Here is a 25888-nt window from a genome sequence, read left to right on the forward strand (position 1 = left end):
AGGAGATGTTCATTTTCCAAAAGCATTATAATTCTTGAGCATATAACATGTTCCATAATTCTATAACAGATTGACGTCAACGATATAGGTCTATAATTGTGTAGATCTGTCTTACGGCGTTTCTTAAAAACGGGAATGACCTGCGCTCTTTTCCAGTCGTTAGGTATCTTTCGTTGCTCACGCGGTCTACGATAAATTTCTGCTGGAAGGGGAGCAAGTGCTTTCGCATAATCTTTATAGAATCTTGTAGGCATCTCATCTGTCCTGACGCCTTTTCACTACTGAGCGATTGTATCTGCTTCTCAATTCCGCGAGTGATTATCTCAATATCTGCCATTTCGACGTTCGTCCGACGATTGAAAGGAGGGACAGCGTTGTCGATCTTCCCCCGTGAAACAACTTCAGAAGACCGAATACAGTATTTCGGCATTCTTTCTGTTACCTTCCGTTTCGGTGCAGGTGTGGTCGCTGAGAGAATGAATAGATGATTTTGACCCACTTACTGATTTTACATACGACCAAATTATCTTAGGGTTTTTACTCAGTTCAGTTGACAGTTCGTTTATAGAAACTCAGAAGGACATATGGAAAAACTCAGGACATTTAAAACAAAAAAAATGTTTTTCCACGCGCATATAAACAGGCACAGTACAGTTATAAAACCAGAAATCCCTTACGGGGTGATTCTGTGATGATGTTACTAATTTCCATGGATGGTGGGGAAGGATAAATGTATAAGTTTGTGGTCATAGACCATGGTGCAGCCGGCCGAGGTGGCCGAGCGGTTCTAGGCGCTACAGTATGGAACCGCGCGACCGCTACGGTCGCAGGTTCGAATCCTGCCTCGGGCTTGGATTTATGTGATGTCCTTAGTTTAGTTAGGTTTACGTAGTTCTAAGGTCTAGGGGACTGATGACCTCAGAAGTTAAGTCCCATAGTGCTCAGAGCCATTTGCACCATTTTTGAACCATGGTGCAGAAACGACCGAGTCGAAATTTATAAGTGAAAATAGTTCTGGTATCTCTGACATTGAAATATGTGTACCGGTACTGTTGCTGATAAGAGTGCAGGATAGGGAAATTACAGAGTATGTAGTGTGGACCAAAACAAGAAAAAAGGCTCGTAAGCTTGGGCCTTAAAATGCATACCTTAAGAGCTAAGAACACTCATTCATCCTCTCTACTGTTAAACACGTCTCTTCTACTGAAGATGTTGCGTTTTGGGGCCCATGTTTACTGGAATATTTTCTGTGTTGGTCCAGACTACCACTTCTGAAAGATTCCTGTCCCACAATCTTAGCAATAAGAAAACCGCTACATGTATTCCGCTGTTAGAAGTATCAGAAAGATTTTGGCTTAGAATTTGCGACTCTCGTGTTTCCGGCCCAGGGTCCCTCAGGTCAGATTGATAGATTAAGCCTTTTCCATCAGCCCTAGAAATTTATCACTTCGTCACTTCATATAAAAGGCACCACGAAAAAACCCTGAAAGATAAACGCAAAATTATGAGTAAGTCTCTCACCGTAGAGTGGAAGATGACTACAGTCTCAGAAAACAATCGGAAAAACTATTCAAACTTAATACAGAATTTCCAAAAAAAAAAGATTCAAATTTTATGGATACATACAGTGAGGTGGCGAAAGTCATGGGATAGCGATATGTACGTATGCAGAGAGCGGCAGTATCGTGTACACAAGGTATAAAAGGGCAGTGCATTGGGGCTGCTGTCATTTGCACTCACATGATTCATGTGAAACGATTTCCGACGTGATTAAGGCCACACGACGAGATTTAACGGACATTGAAAGCGGAATGGTAGTTGGAGCTAGACCCATGGGACATTCCATTTCGGAAATACACTACTGGCCATTAAAATTGCTACACCAAGAAGAAATGCAGATGATAAACGGGTGTTCATTGGACAAATATATTATACTAGAACTGACATATGATTACATTTTCACTCAATTTGGGTGCATAGATCCTGAGAGATCAGTACCCAGAACAACCACCTCTGGCCGTAATAACGGCCTTGATACGCCTGGCCATTGAGTCAAACAGAGCTTGAATGGCGTGTACAGGTACAGCTGCCCATGCAACTTCAACACGATACCACAATTCATCAAGAGTAGTGACTGGCGTATTGTGACGAGCCAGTTACTCGGCCACCATTGACTAGACGTTTTCAATTGGTGAGAGATCTGGAGAATGTGCTGGCCAGGGCAGCAGTCGAACATTTTCTGTATCCAGAAAGGCCCGTACAGGACCTGCAACATGCGGTCGTGCATTATCCTGCTGAAATGTAGGGTTTCGCAGGGATCGAATGAAGAGTAGAACCACGGGTCGTAAAATATCTGGAATGCAACGTCCACTGATCGAAGCGCCGTCAACGCGAACAAGAGGTGACCGAGACGTGTAACCAATGGCACCCCATACCATCACGCTGGGTTATACGCCAATATGGCGATGACGAATACACGCATCCAATGTGCGTTCACCGCGATGTCGCCAAACACGGATGCGACCATCATGATGCTGTAAACAGAACCTGGATTCATCCGAAAAAAAAGACGTTTTGCCATTCGTGCACCCAGGTTCGTCGTTGAGTACACCATCGCAGGCACTCCTGTCTGTGATGCAGCGTCAAGGGTAACCGCAGCGATGGTCTCCGAGCTGATAGTCCATGCTGCTGCAAACGTCGTCGTGCAGATGGTTGTTGTCTTGCAAACGTCCCCATCTGTTGACTCAGGGATCGAGACGTGGCTGCACGCATTTCTCCTCCTTACACGAGGCATCACAACAACGTTTCACCAGGCAACGCCGGTCAACTGCTGTTTGTGTATGAGAAATCGGTTCGAAACTTTCCTCATGTCAGCACGTTGTAGGTGTCGCCACCGGCGCCAACCTTGTGTGAATGCTCTGAAAAGCTAATCATTTGCATATCACAGCATCTTTTTCCTGTTGGTTAAATTTCGCGTCTGTACCACGTCATCTTCGTGGTGTAGCAAATGTAATGGCCAGTAGTGTACTTAATGAATCCATCATTACGAAATCCACAGTTGCAAGAGTGTGCCGAGTGTGTCCGATAGGACAATGTGGCGAAATTTGGCGTTAATAGGCTATGGCAGCAGGCGACCGACGGGAATGCCTTTGCCAACAGCACATCGCCTGCAGGGCCTCTCCCGGGCTCTTGACCATATTGGTTGGACCCTAGACGAGTGGAAAAGCGTGGTCTGGACAGATGAGTCCGGATTTGATTTGATACGACCTGATGGCAGGGTTCGAGTTTGGTGGAGACCACACGAACCCATGGATCCAAGTTGTCAACAAGGCACTGTGCCAGCTTGTGGTCCCTTGATAATGGTTTGAGCTGTGTTTACGTGGAATGGCTGTGTTCGGCTACTTGAGACCATTCATAGCCATTCACGGACTTTGTGTTCCCAGCAACGATAGAATTTCCTTGGATAGCAATGCGCTATGCCAGAGGCAACAATTTTTTGCGATTGGTTTGAACAACATTCTGGACAGTTCGAGCGAGTAATTGGGCCACCAGAAAAATTCGGAGTAGGAATTAAAATCCATGGAGAAGAAATAAAAACTATGAGGTTCGCCGATGACATTGTAATTCTGTCAGACAGCAAAGGACCTGCAAGAGCAGCTGAACGCAATGGACCGTGTCTTGAAAGGAGGATATAAGATGAACATCAACAATAGCAAAACGAGTATAATGGAGTGTAGTCGAATTAAGTCGGGTGATGCTGCAGGAATTAGATTAGGAAATGAGACGCTTAAAGTAGTGCAAGAGTTTTGCTATTTGGGGAGAAAAATAACTGATGATGGTCGAAGTAGGATACAAAATGTAGACTGGCAATGGCAAGGAAAGCGTTTCTGAAGAAGAGAAATTTAACACCAAGTATAGATTTAGGCGTCAGGAAGTCTTTTCTGGAAGTATTTGTATGGAGTGTAGCCATATATTTAAGTGAAACGTGGACGATAAATAGTTTAGACAAAAAGAGAATAGAAGCTTTCGAAATGTGGTGCTACAGAAGAATGCTGAAGATAAGGTGGGTAGATCACGTAACTAATGAGGAGGTATTGAATAGGATTGGGGAGAAGAGAAGTTTGTGGCACAACCTGACTAGAAGAAGGGCTCGGTTGGTAGGACATGTTTTGAGGCATCAAGGGATCACAAATTTAGCATTGGAGGGCAGCGTGGAGGGTAAAAATCGTAGAGGGAGACCAAGAGATGAATACGCTAAGCAGATTCAGAAGGATGTAGGTTGCAGTAGGTACTGGGAGATGAAGAACCTTGCACAGGATAGAGTAGCATGGAGAGCTGCATCAAATCAGTCTTTGGACTGAAGACCACAACAATAAACAACAACATAGAGGGCCTTACACGAATCCCATCGAACATTTATGGGACGTAAGCGAGAGGTGAGTTCGAACACAAAATCCAGCTCCGGCAACACTTTCGCAGTTATGGACTGCTATAGAGGCAGCGTGGCTCAGTATATCAGCAGGGGCCTTCCAGCGACTTGTTGTGTCCCTGCCACGTCGAGTCCCTGCACTATACCGTGCAAAAAGAGGTCCGACACCATATTAGGAGGCATCCCATGACTTTCGTAACCTCAGTGTACACAGACACCGATGAGAAACATTTTATTGCAAAATCTCAACATAAAAGTAAAAACTATATCCTGGATTCAACAAGCAAAAAGATCACGAAAGAGTCCAGATACATTCCTCACGACTTTAGACACAATGTCGTATAGATTAAAAAATGGTTAATTAGAAGTGCTGTTGAACAACGAAACGGCTCCATATTTACCAATTACATACAACCTCTCGCTCACAGAAAGATCCGTACCTAAAGACTGAAAAATTCCTAAAGTCACACCAATACCCAAAACGGGAAGTACGACTAATCCGCTGAATTACAGGCCCTTATCACTAGCATCGATTTGCAGTAGGGTTTTGGAACATATACTGCATTCGAACATTATGAAGTACCGCGAAGAAAACGATTTATTGACACATAGCCAGCACGGATTCAGAAAATATAGTTCTTGCGAAACACAACTAGCTCTTTACACTCATGAAGTAATAAGTGCTATCGACAGGGGATGTCAAATTGATTCCATATTTTTAGATTTCCAGAAGGCTTTCGACACCGTTCCTCACAAGCGTCTTCTAACCAAACTGCGTGCCATTGGACTATCGCCTCATCTGTGCTACTGGTTTCGTTATTTCCTGTCAGAAAGGCCACAATTCGTAGTAATAGACGGAAAGTCATCGAGTAAAACAGAAGCGTTATCCGGCGTTCCCCAAGGAAGTGATACAGGCCCTCTATTGTTCCTGATCTATTTTAACGACATAGGAGACGATCTTAGTAGCCGTCATAGATTATTTGCAGATGATGCTGTCATTTATCGTCTTGTAAAGACGACCAAAAAGAATTTGCAAAACGATTTAGATAAGATATCTGAATTTGTGAAAGTGGTAATTGACCCTGAATAAAGAGAAGTGTGAAGTTATTCACATGAGTACTAAAAGAAATCCGCTAAATTTCGATTACGCGATAAGCCACACGAATCTGAAGGCTGTAAATTAAACTAAATACTTAGTGATTACAATTACAAGTAACCTAAATTGAAACGATCACATAGATAATGTTGTGGGTAGAGCAAACCAAAGACTGCGATTCATTGGCAGAACACTTCAAAGGTGCAACAGGTCTACTAAAGAGACTGCTTACACCACGCTTGTCCGCCCTATTCTGGAATATTACTGTACGGTGTGGATCCCGCATCAGGTGGGACTGACGGATGACATCGAAAAAGTACAAAGAAAAGCAGCTCGTTTTGTTTTATCGCGAAATAGGGGAGATAGTGCCACAGACATGATACGTGAACTGGAATGGCAATCATTAAAACAAAGGCGTTTTTCGTTGCGACGGGATCTTCTCATGAAATTTCAGTCAACAGTTTTCTCCTCCGATTGCGAAAACATTCTGTTGTCACCCACCTACTTAGGGAGAAATGATCATCACGATAAAATAAGAGGAACCAGGGCTTGCATAGGAAAACTTTTGTGCTTGTTTTTCCCGCGTTCGAGAGTGGAACGGTAGAGAGACAGCTTGAAGGTGGTTCATTGAGCCCTCTGCCAGGCACTTTATTGTGAATTGCAGAGTAATCACATAGATGTAGATGTAGATGAAGAAGAAGACAGAATTTGTGAAGAAAAAATTAGAGCTCTTCGGGAACAAGGAAAATTAAAGTATATAGCTTTTGTGGGTAAGTCTTGTTGCTGGGAGTCTGTGGATGTGTCCGTGGCATTTTAATCTTCTTTCTCGCTTGCCTTGCCGGTGTTAGTTAACTTTTCTGTTGTTTTCAGAGACTGTAGTGTGTAGCAGCCTTCCACTCTCTTTGGTGTGACGATCTTTTTCATAATTTTACTTTCCTTTTTCCATGTAGCCATTTTTGTGAAGAGTGAGAGTTGCACCGGCATATCGGGCATCTAATGTGATGATAAATTAATAATTGGTTTCTTTTACCGATTCTCCGACTCAGATGATGAAGTTACTGTATAGTTCAAAGAAAATTTGAATGTTATTCCAAATAGGTACCTCACTCATATAATTATAGTTGGTGGTGACTTCAATCTATCCTCAATATGTTGGCAAAAACACATATTTAAAGTCGGCGGCAGGCATATAACGTCATCCGAAACCATACTGAATACCTTCTCAGAAAATTATTTTGAACATCTAGTTGAGGAGCCCACTCGACTTGTAAATGGTTGCGAGTACATACTTCACCTCTTAGCAACAAATAATCCTGACCAAATAAGGAGCATCATGGCAGATACGGGGATCAGTGACCTCAAGGTTGAATACTGTAACATCCAAACCCAAAGAAACGGAAAATACTGCTATTTGAAAAAGTAGATAAGAAGTAAATAGTGTCAACAACAAATCTTCTGCAATGTATGTACAGGGACAGTGGAGGTAGAATTTGGAGACACCTGAACAATTGCATACACAATGTACACGAGCTGACGCATGAGATCAGTCTGAACGCCTGTTTATGGGCTAAGAATGCTCTTGGCGAGTGCACAGAGTTGCCCTGTAATATAATACCATACGCTATTATAAACTGAACGTAAGCAAAGTAGACAAACCTCCGCGTTTCACTGTGAGAAACAGTGGAGATTATTCTTGTAGTGAAGACAGGTGCATTCCGTTTCTGCCCAACATCTTGAACGTGATGCTTCCCAGAAAGCTTTTCGTCTACTCTCAGTCACAAGAACTTAAAATGGTCGACTATAAGGACTGTTTGACCTCCTCGGGACAGTAACATTTTTGAAACTGAGTGCATTACGTTTTGTCATAAATACGCGTCGATCTGCTCTCTGAAAGCCACACGCAGCTGTTACTGGCTACCTTATTAGATACATAATTTATTATATGAATGCGTGGTGTCTGTTCTTTCGGACATGTCCGAAAGAACAGACATCACATGGAATCCGCAGCTTTGATACACTATGTGTAAGTTGAAGGTGGAGGGGGTCTAAACCAAAGGGAACGGATTACTGATGTCAGTTGAACGGGACATTACGAGGAATCAGAGGCGACAAGTGAAAATATTTACCGGAGCGGGATTTGAATCCCTATCCGATACACATTTTCACTCGTCGCCGCTGATTCCACGTAATGTCCCAATGCATCTGACATAAGTAATCCTTTTTCTTGTGTTTGTGTCCCCTTCACCTTCCATAGAAACTTTTGTGCCATCTGTCCTCTTTAATGGAGATCATTAGGTATCTCGAGGAAAACAACGGATCCCGAACAGAACCCTGTGGCATTCCTGACCCCAGTCATATTCAAACTTCTTCCCTGTTTGTTGATACTTTAGGCCAACCTTCTGCTTACTAATTTCCGGGTATGAAATGGACAACTGTTGAGCATTTTCACTAATCACATAATTTTCCAACTTATGACAAAAGTACTGTGTGATTCATACAGTCAAATTGTGTTTTTTAAATCAAAGAAAATACCTACTGTCCTCAGTCTGTTGCTTAACCCCACTACTGCACTACTGCCTGAAACACAAAAGAACAAATAACGTTTTCTGTGAATGCTCCATTCCTCAAACCAGACAGAGAGTCTGACTTCATATGATGTGTTCTAAGACGTGGTACTACTCTCCTATACATTGCTTATTCAGATCTGTTTGAAAACATCTACATCTACATTTATACTCCGCAGGCCACCCAACGGTATGTGGCGGAGGGCACTTTACGTGCCACTGTCATTACCTCGCTTTCCTGTTCCAGTCGCGTATGGTTCGCGGGAAGAACGACTGCCGGAAAGCCTCCGTGCGCGCTCGAATCTCTCTAATTTTACATTCGTGATCTCCTCGGGAAGTATAAGTAGGGGGAAGCAATATATTCGATACCTCATCCAGAAACGCACCCTCTCGAAACCTGGACAGGAAGCTACACCGTGATGCAGAGCGCCTCTCTTGCAGAGCCTGCCACTTGAGTTTGCTAAACATCTCCGTAACGCTATCAAAAAAGGGCACCACGTTTTGTATTATCGAGAAATAGGGGAGAGAGTGTCACGAACATAACACAGGATTTGGGTCGACTTTATTAAAACAAAGGCGTTTCTCGTTACGGTGGGATCTTCTTACGAAATTTAAATCACCAATTTCTCCTTCGAATGCGAAAATATTTTCTTGACGCCAAACTTCGTTCGGAGAAACTATCATCATAATCAAATAAGGTAAATTAGAGCTGGCTCGAAAAGAAATAGGTGTTCGTGTTTCCCGTGCTTTGTTCGAGAGTGGAATAATAGAGAATTATTGTGAAGGTGGTTAGATGAACTCTCCGCCAGGCACTTAAGTATAATTTGCAGAGTATCCATGTAGATGTACATGTACATGGAACAGGGAACAGACTATGGACTGGAGAAATTATCACTGTAATGGAATCGAAATGGCAATGGGCAGGACATAAAGCTAAGCAAATGGGTGCTAAGTGTACCAAAGAAGCTCATTCCGGAATTCCAAACTATAACAAGCGACTACGTACTAAAACGCGTAGAGGGCATTTAGAAAGTTATGAAGAAGCAAATTGGATGCTTTTCTCTGCAGACATGGAAGAGTGTAGGGAAAATCTTTAACATGATGCGGATCTCAAATGGCTGATGATGGTGACAATGAGAGATTCTACAAAACGATAAGCAACATGTAAAATCGTAAATTCAGTAAAGGGAGAGACAAACAGAAGAACTAGATTTTTGCGGCGGATTTCGAAGCGTACCTGTAAAGTATTTGTGTGTGTATCCTGTTTTTCAGATAGGTATGACACCAGACATGGAATGAATTCAAGAACTCGTTGCCACCATCGTTACAGCTTCAAATCCACCTAGGCGACTTAAATAGGAATCCTTAGGAGAAAGACTATACTCATCTCGGAAAACCACGTTGAATAAATTTAGTGAATCAATTATCGATGTAGACCTGGCAACAATCGCACTGCTCCAATTGCATAAATCACGTAGGAGAAAGAATGGAAGGAAAATTACTATTTAACGTCGTCTCGAAGACGGAGTCATTAAAGACAGTGTACACGCTCGGACTGGGGGAAGGATTCAGAAAGAAATTAGTCGTGTTTTATTCGAAGGAACCATTCTGGTATTTGCAGTTGTATATTTAGGTACACCACACTGATGATCCAAAATGCTATTAGGATCTGCTCATTAGCGTCTTGGTCCACCTTAGGAACGCAATTCAGAAGCGATTCTGCATAGCACGGATTCGAAAACTCCTTAGAGGTGTGAGAACAGATGTTGGGGCACGGGTCACGTAATCTGCGTCCTCCCGGGCACTAGTCACCCTGGGGTACAGGGAAGTCTACTGCGTAATATTTTCTAATATATACAATTTCATTCACCCTTCTCTCACCATAAACTGTGAAGTTGCTCTGCAATGATGAGCATTTGCAGGTCCAATCATGTGGTTTACTTGATGCTAATTTGGTGTTTGTTGCATGCCACATTGATTATATTGCAATATGAGCAGACAACATTTATTCTGAAAGCATGTGTCACCTTAAATAACATTAGGTAATTTTTAGCATTAAACAACCAAATTCAGTTATGAAACTAGAAGTTGGAATGATTTTCATCTGCAGAAACATATACATATTATAAAAATTATTTATATATGTTCCACATCTCCTTCTAACTCACAGGACTAATTTCAACCAAACTTGGTAGATATATCACCCACTGTCTGGAAAGAATCGCTGGGGAGGTAAGAACCACCTACGTATGTGAGAGATGGGAGGGGTGTGTGAAAAAAACTCGCGAATGCCCCGACATTATTTATACAGCATTTGAGAATGAGAGCACTTTACACATAATATTAAACCTTTACGAAACATTTTCTCACTGACTACTTTCTCAGAATGACGAGACTACATTTTCGCTGTTCATGCAGTAAAACTGCCGAATCAGTCATGACGTACTAACTTTTTATTCTTTACTGCCAATTGCATTCTAAATGCACTTTGCAGACAGTGTTCACATACATTACTGAATGTAAGCGAAAAATTACGTCGTGGTACAGCGTATAGTTCAGGAGATATGACGTAATAAACATTTAGCTGCCTGAAAACGAAACTGCAGGGTGAAATTCGCTAGAGATACAGGTGAAATATGTGTACAAATATGTGTGAAATATGTTAAATACATGTGAGATACGTATATGTGGCATGTGCGTATCAGGCAAAGACAGAACAGAAAACTACTCCTAAACGCCTGGATCGATTTCAACCAAACTTGGTAAATACACTACTTACACTACTGGCCATTAAAATTGCTACACCACGAAGTTGACGTTCTACAGACGCGAAATTTAACCGACAGGAAGAAGATGCTGTGATATGCAAATGATAAGCTTTTCAGAGCATTCACACAAGGTTGGCGCCGGTGGCGACACCTAAAACGTGCTGACATGAGGAAAGATTACAACCGATTTCTCAAACACAAACAGCAGTTGACCAGCGTTGCCTGGCGAAACGTTGTTGTGATGCTTCGTGTAAGGAGGAGAAATGCGTACCATCAGTTTCCGACTTTGATAAGGGTCTGATTGTAGCCTATCGCGATTGCGGTTTATCGTATCGCGACATTGCTGCTAGCGTTGGTCGAGATCCAATGACTGTTAGCAGAATATGGAATCGGTGTGTTCAGGAGGGTAATACGGAACGCCGTGCTGGATCCCAACGGCCTCGTATCACTAGCAGTCGAGATGACAGGCATCTTATCCGCATGGCTGTAACGGATCGTGCAGCCACATCTCGATCCCTGAGTCAACAGATGGGGATGTTTGCAAGACAACGTCCATCTGCACGAACAGTTCGACGACGTTTGCAGCAGCACGGACTATCAGCTCGGAGACTGTGGCTGCGGTTACCCTTGACGCTGCATCATACACAGGAGCGCCGCGATGGTGTACTCAACGACGAACCTGGGTGCACGAATGGCAAAACATTTTTTCGGATGAATCCAGGTTCTGTTTACAGCATCATGATGTTTGGCGACATCGCTGTGAATGCACATTGGAAGCGTGTATTCGTCATCGCCATACTGGCGTATCACCCGGCGTGATGGTATGGGGTGCCATTGGTTACACGTCTCGGTCACCTCTTGTTCGCATTTACGGCACTTTGAACAGTGGACGTTATATTTCAGATGTGTTACGACCCGTGGCTCTACCCTTCATTCGATCCCTGTGAAACGCTACATTTCAGCAGGATAATGCACGACCGCATGTTGCAGGTCTTGTGCGGGCCTTTCTGGATACAGAAATTGTTCATCTGCTGCCCTGGCCAGCACATTCTCCAGATCTCTTGCCAATTGAAAACGTCTAGTCAATGGTGGCCGAGCAACTGGCTAGTCACAATACGCCAGTCACTACTCTTGATGAACTGTGGTATCGTGCTGCATGGGCAGCTGTACCTGTAGACGCCATCCAAGCTCTGTTTGACTCAATCCCCAGGCGTATCAAGGCCGTCATTACGGCCAGAGGTGGTTGTTCTGGGTACTGATTTCTCAGGATCTATGCACCCAAATTGCGTGAAAATGTGATCACATGTCAGTTCTAGTATAATATATTTGTCCAATGAATACCCATTTATCATTTGCATTTTTTCTTGGTGTAGCAATTTTAATGGTTAGTAGTGTACGTCTGGAAACAAATACGATGGGGGTAAGAAGCAGCAACTTCCTACTAGGTACGCAGCTCGTGGTCGTGCGGTAGCGTTCTCGCTTCCCGCGCCCGGGTTTCCGGGTTCGATTCCCTGCGGGGTCAGGGATTTTCTTTGCCTCGTGATGACTGGGTGTTATGTGATGTCCTTAGGTTAGTTAGGTTTAAGTAGTTCTAAGTTGTAGGGGACTGATGACCATAGATGTTAAGTCCCATAGTGCTCAAAACCATTTTTGAACTTCCTACTGGAGTGGAGGTAATGACGTTAAGAGAGAACGTGGGGAGGAAGAAATAGACAGAGATGGGGAGTGAGATGGACAGAGACATGGGGGAAGAGGAGGTGAATAGGGAGACTGGGAGGGGGAAAGCGACAGAGAAAGGGAAGGGGAGGAGATGGACAGAGAGAGAGGGAGAGAGGTGAAGATGAGCTGGAAGTGGAAGGAAAGATGAGGAGGTGAACACAAAGAGGGGTGTGGAGGAAATAGACTGAGAGAGGAAGGGGGAAGAGATGGACAAAAAGACAGGGAGAGCGAAACGAACAGAAAAATGGAAGAGGAGAGGGACAGAAAGAGATGGGGAGGAGGAGATGGACTGAGAGAGGGACAGGAGGAGATGGACAGAGAGGGGAGGAGGCGGAGATGGAGAGAGAGGGAGGGAGAGAGAGAGAGAGAGAGAGAGAGAGAGAGAGAGAGAGAGGAAAGTAGCATATGGACAGTGAAAAGGACAGGAGGAGATGGACGGAGATATTGGGCAGAAGAGACGAGTGGAGAGAGGGGGAAGGAGTAAATAGACTAAAAGAACTGGAATAAATACTTACCCGAATAACGCTGGGTATTCAGTTAGCAAAGAACAAACAATGTTATTCATAAATGACTACACGATTCAGTAAGACCATGCGAAAAGTGCAAGAAGTACAGAAAATGGACAAATGTTAGTGGATGGAGTATATATTAAAGTTTCTATACGTCGTATGCGCCGTAGTGTAGTTACGGAATGCTCCTCTAGAGGCAGGCATGTCAGAACATGTCGGCCAAGCATGCGCTCCGTACTGTCGTATCGAATTAGTTTCCACCTGCAGATAAGCAACCCGATGAACAGTCACGCTTTCCTAGTGAATTCGAGTGACCGACTGCAGTGGAATACACGAACGTATTGTTGTTTGCTGAAGCACAAACGGTGTCCATATTAATCGCTTCTAACATGAGTTCAAAACTCTGAGAGATGCTGTATCCACTGATATGTCTATTTCTCTATGTCTTACACACTGAAGCACCAAAGAAACTGTTACAGCCATGCGTATTCAAACACAGAGATATTTAAATAGGCAGAGTACTGCGGTGCGGTCGGCAAAGCCTATATATAAGACAAGTGTCTGGTGCAGTATTTAGATCGGTTACTGGTGCTACAATGGCAGGTTACCAAGATTTAAGTGAGTTTGAACGTGGTGTTATAGTCGGCGCACGAGCGATTGGACACAGCATCTCCGAGGTAAGATGAATTGGGGATTTTCCCGTACGACCATTTCACGAGTGTATCGTGAATATCAGGAATCTGGTAAAACATCAAATCTCCGACATCGCAGCGCTCAGAAAAAGATGCTGCGAGATCGTGACCAACGATGATCGAAAAGAATCGTTCAACGTGACAGAAGTACAACTCTTCCGCATATTGCTGCAGATTTCAATGCTGGGCCGTCAACAAGTGTCAGCGTGCGAACCATTCAACGAAACATCATCGATATGGACTTTCGGAGCCGAAGGCCCACTCTTGTACCCTTGATGACTGCACGACACAAAGCTTTACGTTTCGCCTGGGCCCGCCAACAACGACATTGTACTATTGATGACTGGAAACATGTTTCCACGTCGGACGAGTTTCGTTTCAAGTTGTATCGAGCGGATGGACGCGTGCAGGTATGGAGACAACCTTATGAATCCGTGGACCCTGCATGTCAACAGGGGAGCTGGTGGAAGCTCTGTACTTGTGTGAGGCGCGTGCAGTTGGAGTGATAAGGGACCCCTGATACGCTTAGATACGACTGTGGCAGGTGACACAAATGTAAGCATCCTGTCTGATCACCTGCATCCATTCATGTACATTGTGCATTCCGACGAACTTGGGCAATTCCAGCAGGACATTGAGACACCCCACACGTCTCGCATATCTACAGAGTGGCTCTAGGAACACTCTTCTGAGTTCAAACACTTCTGCTGGCCACCATACTTCCCAGACATGAACATTATTGAGCATATCTGGGATGTCTTGCAACGTGCTGTTCAGAAGAGATCTCCACATCCTCGTTCTGTTTCGGATTTATGGACAGCCTTGCAGGAATCATGGTGTCGGTTCCCTCAGCACCACTTCAGACATTAGTCGAGTCCGTGCCACGTCTTGTTGCGGTACTTCTGCATGGTGAAGGGGGCCTTACACAATATTAGGCAGGTTTACCAGTTTCTTTGGCTCTTGAGTATAGTTGGCATGCAGTCGTCTGCTGAAATTCCGGACGCACTTATGGATAACCCTGTGCAAATATCAAGAGAAATAGTCGAGAAACAGAGAAGCTTGACAGAAACGAAAATGATTAACAGACATGTAAATACAGTCAACAGAAGTTCTATTTAGCTTGTGCCTTTCCCCAAGCGTTGTGAAGAAACTTTCCAAAAGAACAAACAGCAATGAAGTCCAGCTATCACAAGAACCAAAAGAGCATTGTGGAGTGTGAGGCTCCTGCTACTAATGCACGACCAGAGTAACAAAGGCTGACTCAGACTGAGGACTGTTGGAGACCGCGACTGATCTGCAACCATCGAACACTGCGACTGAGACTGGACCTGACATTACCGCTGGGCATCCTATATCGCGGAGGCAGAGGACGCTCGCAGTCGGAGCCGCTGAAGGCGGCGCTTAATCGGCACACATCACTCGATCCGCCGGGCGCCAGTACGACCGTTATAGACGTCTGTCGGAAACGTGAGTTTGCGTTACGAACTGTGAGACGCTGTTGAGGGTGAATTCTATATAGGATACCACATACAGGATCGTCCGTTGATAGTGACCGGGCCAAATATCTCATGAAATAAGCGTCAAACGAAAAAACTACAAAGAACGAAACTCGTCTAGCTGGAAGGGGGAAACCAGATGGCGCTATGATTGGCCCGCTAGATGGCGCTGCCATAGGTCAAACGGATATCAATTGCGTTTTTTAGAATAGGAATTCCCATTTTATATTACATATTCGTGTAGTACGTAAAGAAGTATGAATGTTTTAGTTGGACCACTTTTTTCGCTTTGTGATAGATGGCGCTGTAATAGTCACAAACGTATACGTACGTGGTATCACGTAACATTCCACCAGTGCGAACGGTATTTGCTTCGTGATACATTACCCGTGTTAGACTGCACCGTTTACCATTTGCGGAAAAGGTCGATATCGTGTAGATGTATGGCTATTGTGATAAAAATGCCCAACGGGCGTGTGCTATGTGCGCTGTTCGGTATCCTGGACGACATCATCCTAGTGTCCGGACCGTTCGCCGCATAGTTACGTTATTTATGGAAATAGGAAGTGTTCAGCCACATGTGAAACGTCAACCACGACCTGCAACAAATTATGATGCCCAAGTAGTTGTTTTAGCTGCTGTTGCGGCTAATCCGCACATCAGTAGCAGACAAATTGCGCGCGAATCGGGAATCTCAAAAACGTCGGTGTTGAGAATGCTACATCAACATCGATTGCACCCGTACCATATTTCTATGCACCAGGAATTGCATGGCAAAGACATTGAACGTCGTGCACAGTTCTGCCACTGGGCACAAGAGAAATTACGGGACGATGACAGATTTTTTGCACGCCTTCTATTTAGCGACGAAGCGTCATTCACCAACAGCGGTAACATAAACCGGCATAATATGCACTATTGGGCAACGGGAAATCCACGATGGCTGCGACAAGTGGAACATCAGCGACCTTGGCGGGTTAATGTGTGGTGCGGCATTATGGGAGGAAGGATAATTGGCCCCCCTGTTATCGATACAAACTAAATGGTGCAATGTATGCTGATTTCCTACGTAATGTTCTACCGATGTTACTACAAGATGTTTCACTGCATGACAGAATGGCGATGTACTTCCAACACGATGGATGTCCGGCACATAGCTCGCGTGCGGTTGAAGTGTTATTGAATAACATATTTCATGACAGGTGGATTGGTCGTCGAAGCACCGTACCATGGCCCACACGTTCACCGGATCTGACGTCCCCGGATTCCTTTCTGTGGGGAAAGTTGAAGGATATTTGCTATCGTGATCCACCGACAACGCCTGACAACTTGCGTTAGCGCAGTGTCAATGCATGCTCGAACATTACGGAAGGCGAACTACTCGCTGTTGAGAGGAATGTCGTTACACGTATTGTAAAATGCATTGAGATTGACGAACACCATCATGAGCATTTACTGCATTCATGTGGTATTTACAGGTAATCACGCTGTAACAGCATGCGTTCTCAGAAATAATAAGTTGACAATGGTACATGTATCACATTGGAACAACCGAAATAAAATGTTCAAACGTACCTCCATTCTGTATTTTAATTTAAAAAACCTACCTGTTACTAACTGTTCGTCTAAAATTGTGAGCCATATGTTTGTGACTATTACAGCGCCATCTATCACAAAACGAAAAAAGTGATCCAACTAAAACATTCATATATTTTTACACACTACACGAATATGTAATAAAAATGGGGGCTCTTTCCTATTTAAAAAAACGCAGTTGATATCCGTTTGACCTATGGCAGCGCCATCTAGCGGGCCAACCATAGCGCCATATGGTTTCCCCCTTCAAGCTAGACAAGTTTCGTTCTTTGTAGTTTTTTTCGTTTGACGCTTATTTCGTGAGATATTTGGCCCGTTCACGATCAATGGACCACCCTGTATACATTAACACAGGTCTGCTAAATTGTTCAAGAGTACGTGTGGTTTGTCTATGACATAAAGAATGCTTCAGCTGCCACTTCTCTCGTTTGCTTGTTTCTGGCAGCTGGGCACCCTGAAAGCTGTTGAAATGAGACTGACAAAGAGAAATAACATTATAATTTAGAACATAAGCATTCATAATATTTCTGTGTTATTAAGACAAAAATTTCCTGAATGAGATTTTCACTCTGCAGCGGAGTGTGCGCTGATATGAAACTTCCTGGCAGATTAACACTGTGTGCCAGACCGAGACTCGAACTTGGGACCTTTGCCTTTCCCTGGCAAGTGCTCTACTAAGTGCTCTGCAGAGTGAAAATCTCATTCTGGAAACATCCCCCAGGCTGTGGCTAAGCCATGTCTCCGCAATATCCTTTCTTTCAGGAGTGCTAGTTCTGCAAGGTCCGCAGGAGAGCTTCCGTAAAGTTTGGAAGGTAGGAGACGAGGTACAGGCGGAAGTAAAGCTGTGAGGACGGGCCGTGAGTCATGCTTGGGTAGCTCAGTTGGTAGAGCAGTTGCCCGCGAAAGGCAAAGGTCCCGAGTTCGAGTCTCGGTCCGGCACACAGTTCTAATCTGCAAGGAAGTTTCAAGACAAAAATTTGTTTGCATGTCATACTATACACATCCTGGAATCCTTTTGTGAGTGATTTGTGCATATCATTGTAAAATACCATCAAACGATGAATAAATTTTATAATTGTTATAAAAATCATGTTGCACTGTAACTTCTATGTAAACTGTAACTTCAAAAAGGATGAATGTGACTGAAATGAAGTATATACGACGAACTAGGTGTGTCATAACACACACACTTTAGGGTTTCAGGCCTGTAAACAGTGCCTGAGAGTCACTATTTATTATTGCATAATATCCCCAAGATCTGCTATCAAAGCCCCTGAAGACTGTACCACAGAATAACAACATACTCACTTACATTTCTGAACAATCTCCCTTGGAGTACGTGCAGCAATTAGATCGCTGGAGGGCAGTGACGAACAAGCTACAGTAGAACCGTATTTTCGGTGGACGAAGTGTCAGGCGATCGTACAGACCAGGGAATAAGTGGTACCTGTCATTCCTCGAAGAAGACCAGAACATTGTCCTCCACATGAGAGTGGGCATTTTCTACCGAAATACGGCTTGTGGAGTCACCTGAAGAAGGGGTAGTATTTAGGGTGCTGACATCACCAACACCGCTCTTAATTCGTAGGATTCTAATTTACGTGTTATATCCACTGGCAACCCATATACTTGGAGGTAGTCATAATGTCACCCAATAGTAGAGGCTGCCAGTTTGTGGTTGCCTCAGAGAATCCACCACGTATGGCATAGAATAGGACTCGTCCAAAGCTATTCTTTAGCATGCCCTTAGGTGTTTCGTGCCCACAGCAATCAGAAAGGTGCATGCTCTTTGAACAATGGTGGCATGTGTGCCACAAGTCTACCCCATACTAGGCGGCGTCGATCTGTTGACGCAAACAAGCCAATACCAATTATAGTGTCACTGCGTAGAGAAAACGGATGGAGCTGAACGGTTTGTTGCAGACACGGTGACAAATGGTAGTCGTCCTGTGCTGCGGCTACATACAGTGGACCTCTTCCTTTCGACTATCTTCATACTTTTTTGTACAAGAAATAAGCAGCAACATTCAACTTTTGCAGATTTTGTGGAATATATTGCGATTAACTAGTGTGACATGAATTACCTTCTACTTTTATTTCACAATAGAGCAAATTCAGGTTACTCAAAGATATTTTTGTGACAATAATGCGAAAGTCTTCAAATGAGACTGTTTCATTTCTTCAATCACCTGCAATTAAATAAGTGAGATTGTTCCTTCTCTGTCTCTCTCTCTCTCTCGCCCCCTCGCCCTCTCTCCCGCTCCACTGTCAGACATATCGAGTGACACGACTACCTGTGTTTGTGGTTTAGGGGCGCTCAACAACGGCATTGGCTCTGAGAACTGTGCGACTTAACTTCTGAGGTCATCAGTCGCCTAGAACTTAGAACTAATTAAACCTAACTAACCTAAGGACATCACACACATCCATGCCTGAGGCAGGATTCGAACCTGCGACCGTAGCGGTCACGCGGTTCCAGACTGAAGCGCCTTTAACCGCACGGCCACACCGGCCGGCAACAACGGCATTATCAGGGCCATTACACGACTACCAATTTTGGTTGGTAAAAACGCTTTGACGTACCTAAAGCCACTGTATTGCACGGTGCATGGTTATCTAAGATAAAATCAGACCCACGTGGGGCCAGCAGTCTGTTAAAGAGTGCAGTTGGCCAGGTTGTAACGGAGCCCAGGGTTGGCAAGTATCGCGTGGAACGCGTCTACGTTGTTCATGTTTTATTTATATTTATTGGACTTTTCTTTAATAACGGTGACTGAGCTACCACGTTTTGTAACAAGTACCTTCAGTTACTTACTGAAAATTTTTTAAATTTATTTTCAGTGGCGAAAAGTGTTGCACAGTGTTGTGGAGCATAAGCCAAGCAGTTGTCTGATGCCTTTAGGATGGCCAAATAAGGAGATGTTTAGGAGAGTTCACTGGGTGGTGGAGTCAGTGAGGAGACCGATTTCAATGTTTAAACAAAAATTTCTTGGATTTTAAAATGGAACAAAAATAAGTAAATTGAATGATAAGGTATGCAGAGGGACATCATCTGTACCTAAGATGGGACACAACTGCTTAGAACAATAGTAAACGGAGAAACAATGGGGAAGCCAGTCAGGGATAGTAAACAGAATAGACAATCGCAGGGCCACGTCGTAGCAAAGCAGCGAGAATATGGCCAAAAGGAACACTAGAAATGGGGGAGCTTTAGTGGACGGTGGATGCAGTGGGTCAAGAGCTATGTAACTGATCGAAGGTTGCTCATCATGATACACGTTATCCATGCTGCGATTCGAGCGTGAGTATGCATGTGCGATTGTGCGAACTTTCCAAACCTAATTCCGAGTTCACATACCGAATGAAACATTCGCAGCTGTCACGGTGTTTCCGCACATGGTACGAATACTCGTTACCACAGTCTAGGGAAGGGACTCGATGAAAAACTCTCGCGTTTGGCTCCGACGGCTCGTTCAATCAGTGTTGTTGTGTGTATCCATGGTGGATCGTCCAAAGGTGATAATGTGACTGTTTATTGGGCATCGAATTAATTTTTGAATTATTATGAACTATAGTATGATCCATTCACGAATAAAACTACAGTACTATTCTGCAAATCTTATTTAAGTACCTCGCAGAGGGTTCGTAGAACCACTTATCCTAAAGGGCCTTTCCAGCTAGGAGAACACGTGGACGTCAAAAGGTAAGGAGTCTGTGGGACACAGCATGCAGTTGTCTCAATCGCCAGGGAACTACGTCATGAAAATCAAGAAGTAGTGAGTAATATCTATTAGACTGAGTAGAAAAAGACTAGTGCCTACTGAGTCAATAGTCAGTCCATCAGTTTGTTCAGCTAACACACATCAATGGACTTAAAAGCTGAGTAATTCCAATTTACATAAAATATGATAACTAAACAGTGTCTCCATATAGCATATGCATATAAACCGTGCAAACTCTCCAAACTTAAGCCAACCCACTACCGAGTGCAGAGCAGGAATATAAAAACTTCAACGCTAAATGTTTGATTCAGTATACGTAAGAATGGCATGTAGGAGAAGAACACACAAGAAACTGGAAAAATGAAAAAAACCACTCTACCTTTTCAGCATACTTAAGACACTATAATCATCGTCCGACCAACATCCAAGAAGAGAAAAAAAAATCATATGAGTAAATAACCATAACAAATGCCCAACCGAATGCATTAAAACTATCACTTTCCGAAAGATAGTGTAGAGAACGGACAGGTGATAACATTAGTACACATATAAGTAGCAACTCTCGGATAAATCTGATAAGAGAAATGAAAAAAATGTTTAAAAAGTACAGATATTCATACATACACCCACATGGGTGTAAGCATATTAAAGTTCACACACACACACACACACACACTACTCTTTCAGTACTCGACATTAGCATTTCAAAACACAGTATGAAGAAAACGTGTGTTGACATTTTCGGAACTGCGCTTGTGAAATCTCAAAAGAGTGGCATCGTGAGAACAGCATTTAAAAATTTTGTAAGTAAAAATTTGAACCATTATTCTGCAAGTACCACAACTCTTCCTAACCTGAATACGTAGTGTCTGGTTCGTAAAGAAAAATGATGTACACGTCTATATCTATACAGAGGGTGTTTTAAAGTCTTTTTCCACAGATGTCTAGGGGTAACGAATCACGTAATGAGGCAACAAATTCGCTGACTTTTCTCAGCGACGCCAGGGATACCTTAGTATTTATCGCCCTGGGACGACGAGATTTCACCAAACTATGAGGGTCAACTAATCTGGTGCGCTGCGTACTACCTACACAAGTAAATTGATAGTCATTTTCAACAGGACCACCTTAAGATTGTGTGTCTCTAAGCGGGGAAGGATATTTTAGAAGGCAATCGAGAACTCTAAATATGCTGGGCCTATCACCTTCATATGGAGCAAATGAGTGGATTACAGGCAACACACTAGTCATACGCAAGCTGTAGAGTGCAACTGATCAATGGACCACGCAACCAACTAATTAACTAACTGGCTTCGCCGAGAAAGGTGACGCAGTTGTTAGCACACTAGATTCGGGAGGGAGGTGGTTGGAAGCACCGCCCAACTATCCTATTTTAGTGTTACCGTGATTTCCATATATCGTTTAAGGCAAATGCCGGAATGGATCCTTTGAAAGGGCACGGCCGACTTCCTATCCCATTCTTCCTCAATCCGCGCTTGTACTCCATCTCTAATGACCTCATTGTCGACGGGGCGTTAAACATTAATGTTCCTTGCTTTCCTTTCTTTGAAGTGTCTACGCCATGCCACCTTTCAGCGGCTTAAGTAATACAAAACACACCTAACGGAGTCGGAAAGTATCAGCGAACATTTTGTCTCTAACATATACGAAGACAGTTGTTGAACTATATGAAATAAAATCGTCATAACTTCAGAACGGTTTACGTTAGGACGTTCAAACTGCTCAGTTGACCGCGGAGCATGATGAGAATTAGTATGCGCTGTATGGTTAGCGACGAAGCCCACTTTCATTGGGACGGGTTCATCAGTAATCAAATTGGCGCATTTGGGGGACTGAGAATCCTCACTTCGCGATCGACAAGTCTCCTCACCCTCAACGCGTGACTGTGTGGTCTGCAATGCCCAGTCACGGAATGATCTGTGCGATATTCCTTGATGGCACGGTGACTACCGAACGGTACGTGAAGGTTTTGGAAGATGATTTCATCCCCATAATCCAAATTAAGGCTGATTTCGACAAGATGTGGTTCGTGCAAACGGAGCTCGACCCCATCGAAGCAGAAGAGTGTTTGATGTCCTGGTGGAGCACTTTTGGGACCGCATTCTGGCTCAGGGGTACCCAGAGGCTTCTGGCATGGGCCTCGATCGGCAGCCATATTCTCCGGATCTGAACACATACGACTCCTTTTTGTGGGGCTGTATTAAAGACAAGGTGTACAGCAATAACCCGTAAACCATCGCAGAGCTGAAAACAGCCATTCAGGAGGTCATCGACTGCATCGACGTTCCGACACTTAAGCGGGTCATGCAGAATATCCTTATTAGTCTGCGCCACATCATGGCTAATGATGGCAGGCGTATCGAACATGTCATACCTGAATCCGAATATCTGTAGTGACGTCTACATGTTGAATAAAGTGTGTGCCCGCCTTAGTTCGTAACTAATTTACGTTTTTTCCATACAGTTCTATAATTGTCAAATCTGTTTGTAGTACACCATGGCGTGATCCATCACTCCAACATTATAGTTCAGGTCACTGATGATGCCTTTAAAGAAATTAAGACGAAAAGCTTATGGCGTGAAAAAAGTGGGTTCATTCAGCTAGACGCAGACGCGCATAATTTGAAAGTTATCAACATGATATTACATGAAACTGAGGGCGACAGGACAACAGAAGATACACATGGCATCTAATTTTATTGAATTCATGCTGTAATGATTTCGTCGACATGAAATATTATCAATCTGATGCAGAAAAAGGGTGTACCTGTTCCTACAATGTAGAAAGTATACTGCTGTGTAAAATAATATACTAATGGATAGAGACGAAACCGTGAGAAAAACCTCCAAAGAATTTTGCTATCTCCACAGCACTCTCAGGTAAATACCGCTCGATAGAACTGTATCCACATACCCATCTGATCGACTGTGACAGTCAGTGTCATTAGGACTATAAGTGACAGCAGTACGACCACGGAAAGCGAGTCTGATAGCCTTTCAGCTGATCGTGTCAAACTATTGCTGTGCACTGTACAGGTAATGGGTGATCGCAGTCTCCATATCAAAAATACGATGTCAGCTCTTCACACTTACGTGAATACCAATAACTACTAGGTTTCGTCTGTGTTAATAACACCGAAGCTGAGAGGGTTTCGGGAATATTGTCCCTAAAGCTATTTTAATGCAGTTCTCCACTTTGTCGTTGACCAGCTGTCCTTTCAATTCCAGTATAAGTGCAACATCCCCCACCATCGCCGGCCGCGGTGATCTAGCGGTTCTAGGCGCTCAGTCCGGAACGGCGGGACTGCTACGGTCGCAGGTTCGAATCCTGCCTCGGGCATGGATGTGTGTGATGTCCATAGGTTAGTTAGGTTTAAGTAGTTCTAAGTTCTAGGCGACTGATGACCTCAGAAGTTAAGTCGCATAGTGCTCAGAGCCACCATCAACGATCTCTCTTTTAAGCTCATACCTAGGCCTCTCCTCCCGATACTTTCTTTTGACAATCTTTCCAGCTACAGTTTTCAGCAAAGATTAGTGTCATAATATCTGCCTAGTCATTCTATTTCTACGTTTGATAATTTTCTTTATTACACATTTTTATTTGGTAACTCGTGGCAGCACGTCTTCATTTCTTATTTGAGGAAATGATGAGATATTCAATCATCTCCTGCAGCAACAGATGTCTAAGGCTTTTAAAACATTTATTCGAGCATGAGATTTTCACTCTTCAGCGGAGTGTGCGCTGATATGAAACTTCCTGGCAGATTAAAACTGTGTGCCCGACCGAGACTCGAACTCGGGACCTTTGCCTTTCGAGGGCAAGTGCTCTACCATCTGAGCTACCGAAGCACGACTCACGCCCGGTACTCACAGCTTTACTTCTGCCAGTACCTCACTCTTTCTTTCAGGAGTGCTAGTTCTGCAAGGTTCGCAGGAGAGCTTCTGTAAAGTTTGGAAGGTAGGAGACGAGATACTGGCAGAAGTAAAGCTGTGAGTACCGGGCGTGAGTCGTGCTTCGGTAGCTCAGATGGTAGAGCACTTGCCCGCGAAAGGCAAAGGTCCCGAGTTCGAGTCTCGGTCGGGCACACAGTTTTAATCTGCCAGGAAGTTTCATTTATTCGAGCCTTCCTCGTTGTCCGCGTTTCGCACCCATGCAAAATTGTGTCTCTAAATGTTTCTCTGGTCTCAAGGTTTACACTATCTGGTCAAAAGCATCCAGACACCTGTAAGTGGACATCAGTACGAGGTTTGTCCATCCTACACCTGTATGTAGGCTAGAGCTCTACTGGGGGGGGGGGGGGGGGGTTGGTTGTTTGGGGTAAGAGACCAAACAGCGAGGAGCGAGGTCATTGGTCTCATCGGATTAAGGTAAGATGGGGAGGGACATTGGTCGTACCCTTTCAAAGGAACCATCCCGGCATTTGCCTGGAGTGATTTAGGGAAATCGCCGAAACTCTAAATCAGTATGGCGGGACGCGGGATTGAACCGTCGTCCTCCCAAAAGCGAGTCCAGTGTGCTAACCCCTGGGCCACGTCACTCGGTGCTCTGCTGGAGACACTTCAAATGACGTGCCTGATATCTATGAAGAAATTACAGCACATTTTTCCCAAGAGAAGGTCTGGAGCGAAGTCGACATTTTAACTCATTCCAAGCGTGTTTCATAAGAGATCGGTACTCTTGGCAGGTCAGTCCATTTCAGGAATGTTATTCTAAACAAATCATTGGTTCACAGATGCCGCTTTATGACAGTGTGCATTGTCATGGCGATAGAAACAATAACCGTCTCAGCACTGTTCCTGTACTATGCGCCATAAACATTGCTGTAAATGTGTTCATATCCTTCCCCATGAAGTACTTTATTAAGCACCATAAGGGGATCACCCTAACTACGAAGGACACTCCCATACCGTAACACCTCCTCCTCTCTACTTCACTACTGGCAGCACCCGTGATGGCAGGTACCGTTCTCCAGGAATCCGCCAAAACCAAAGTCCTCGATCGCATATCCGCAGAGTACAGCGAGACTCATCCCTCCAAATCACGCGTTTCCAACATTCCAGTGTCTGCTATCGTCGCTCTTTACACCATCTCAAGTGTAGCTTAGCACTGAGTAGAGAAATTTGTGGCTCATGACGATCTGCTTGACCATTGTACCCCTTTCTTCTTAATCCCTTACGCACAGTGACTGTCCGAGCTGGATTGCTGATAACACTTTCGAACTTAGGAATGACTCCTTCCGTCGATTTCATGCGATTTTTTACTACCATCTTCCTCA

At 44.0% G+C, this 25888-nt stretch overlaps 2 non-coding genes across 2 annotated transcripts; one reads left to right on the top strand and one right to left on the bottom strand.

The window, feature by feature from the left end:
* Positions 1-17734: 17734 nt before the first annotated feature.
* Trnas-cga lies at positions 17735-17809 on the top strand. The gene has a single exon. It is a non-coding gene; the product is annotated as a tRNA-Ser (tRNA).
* A 6578-nt stretch (positions 17810-24387) lies between these two features.
* On the bottom strand, positions 24388-24462 carry Trnas-cga. The gene has a single exon. It is a non-coding gene; the product is annotated as a tRNA-Ser (tRNA).
* Between the last annotated feature and the right edge of the window lie 1426 nt (positions 24463-25888).

This window comes from Schistocerca americana, chromosome X (assembly GCF_021461395.2).
Source record: "Schistocerca americana isolate TAMUIC-IGC-003095 chromosome X, iqSchAmer2.1, whole genome shotgun sequence".
In the NCBI taxonomy this organism is placed as follows: domain Eukaryota; kingdom Metazoa; phylum Arthropoda; class Insecta; order Orthoptera; family Acrididae; genus Schistocerca; species Schistocerca americana.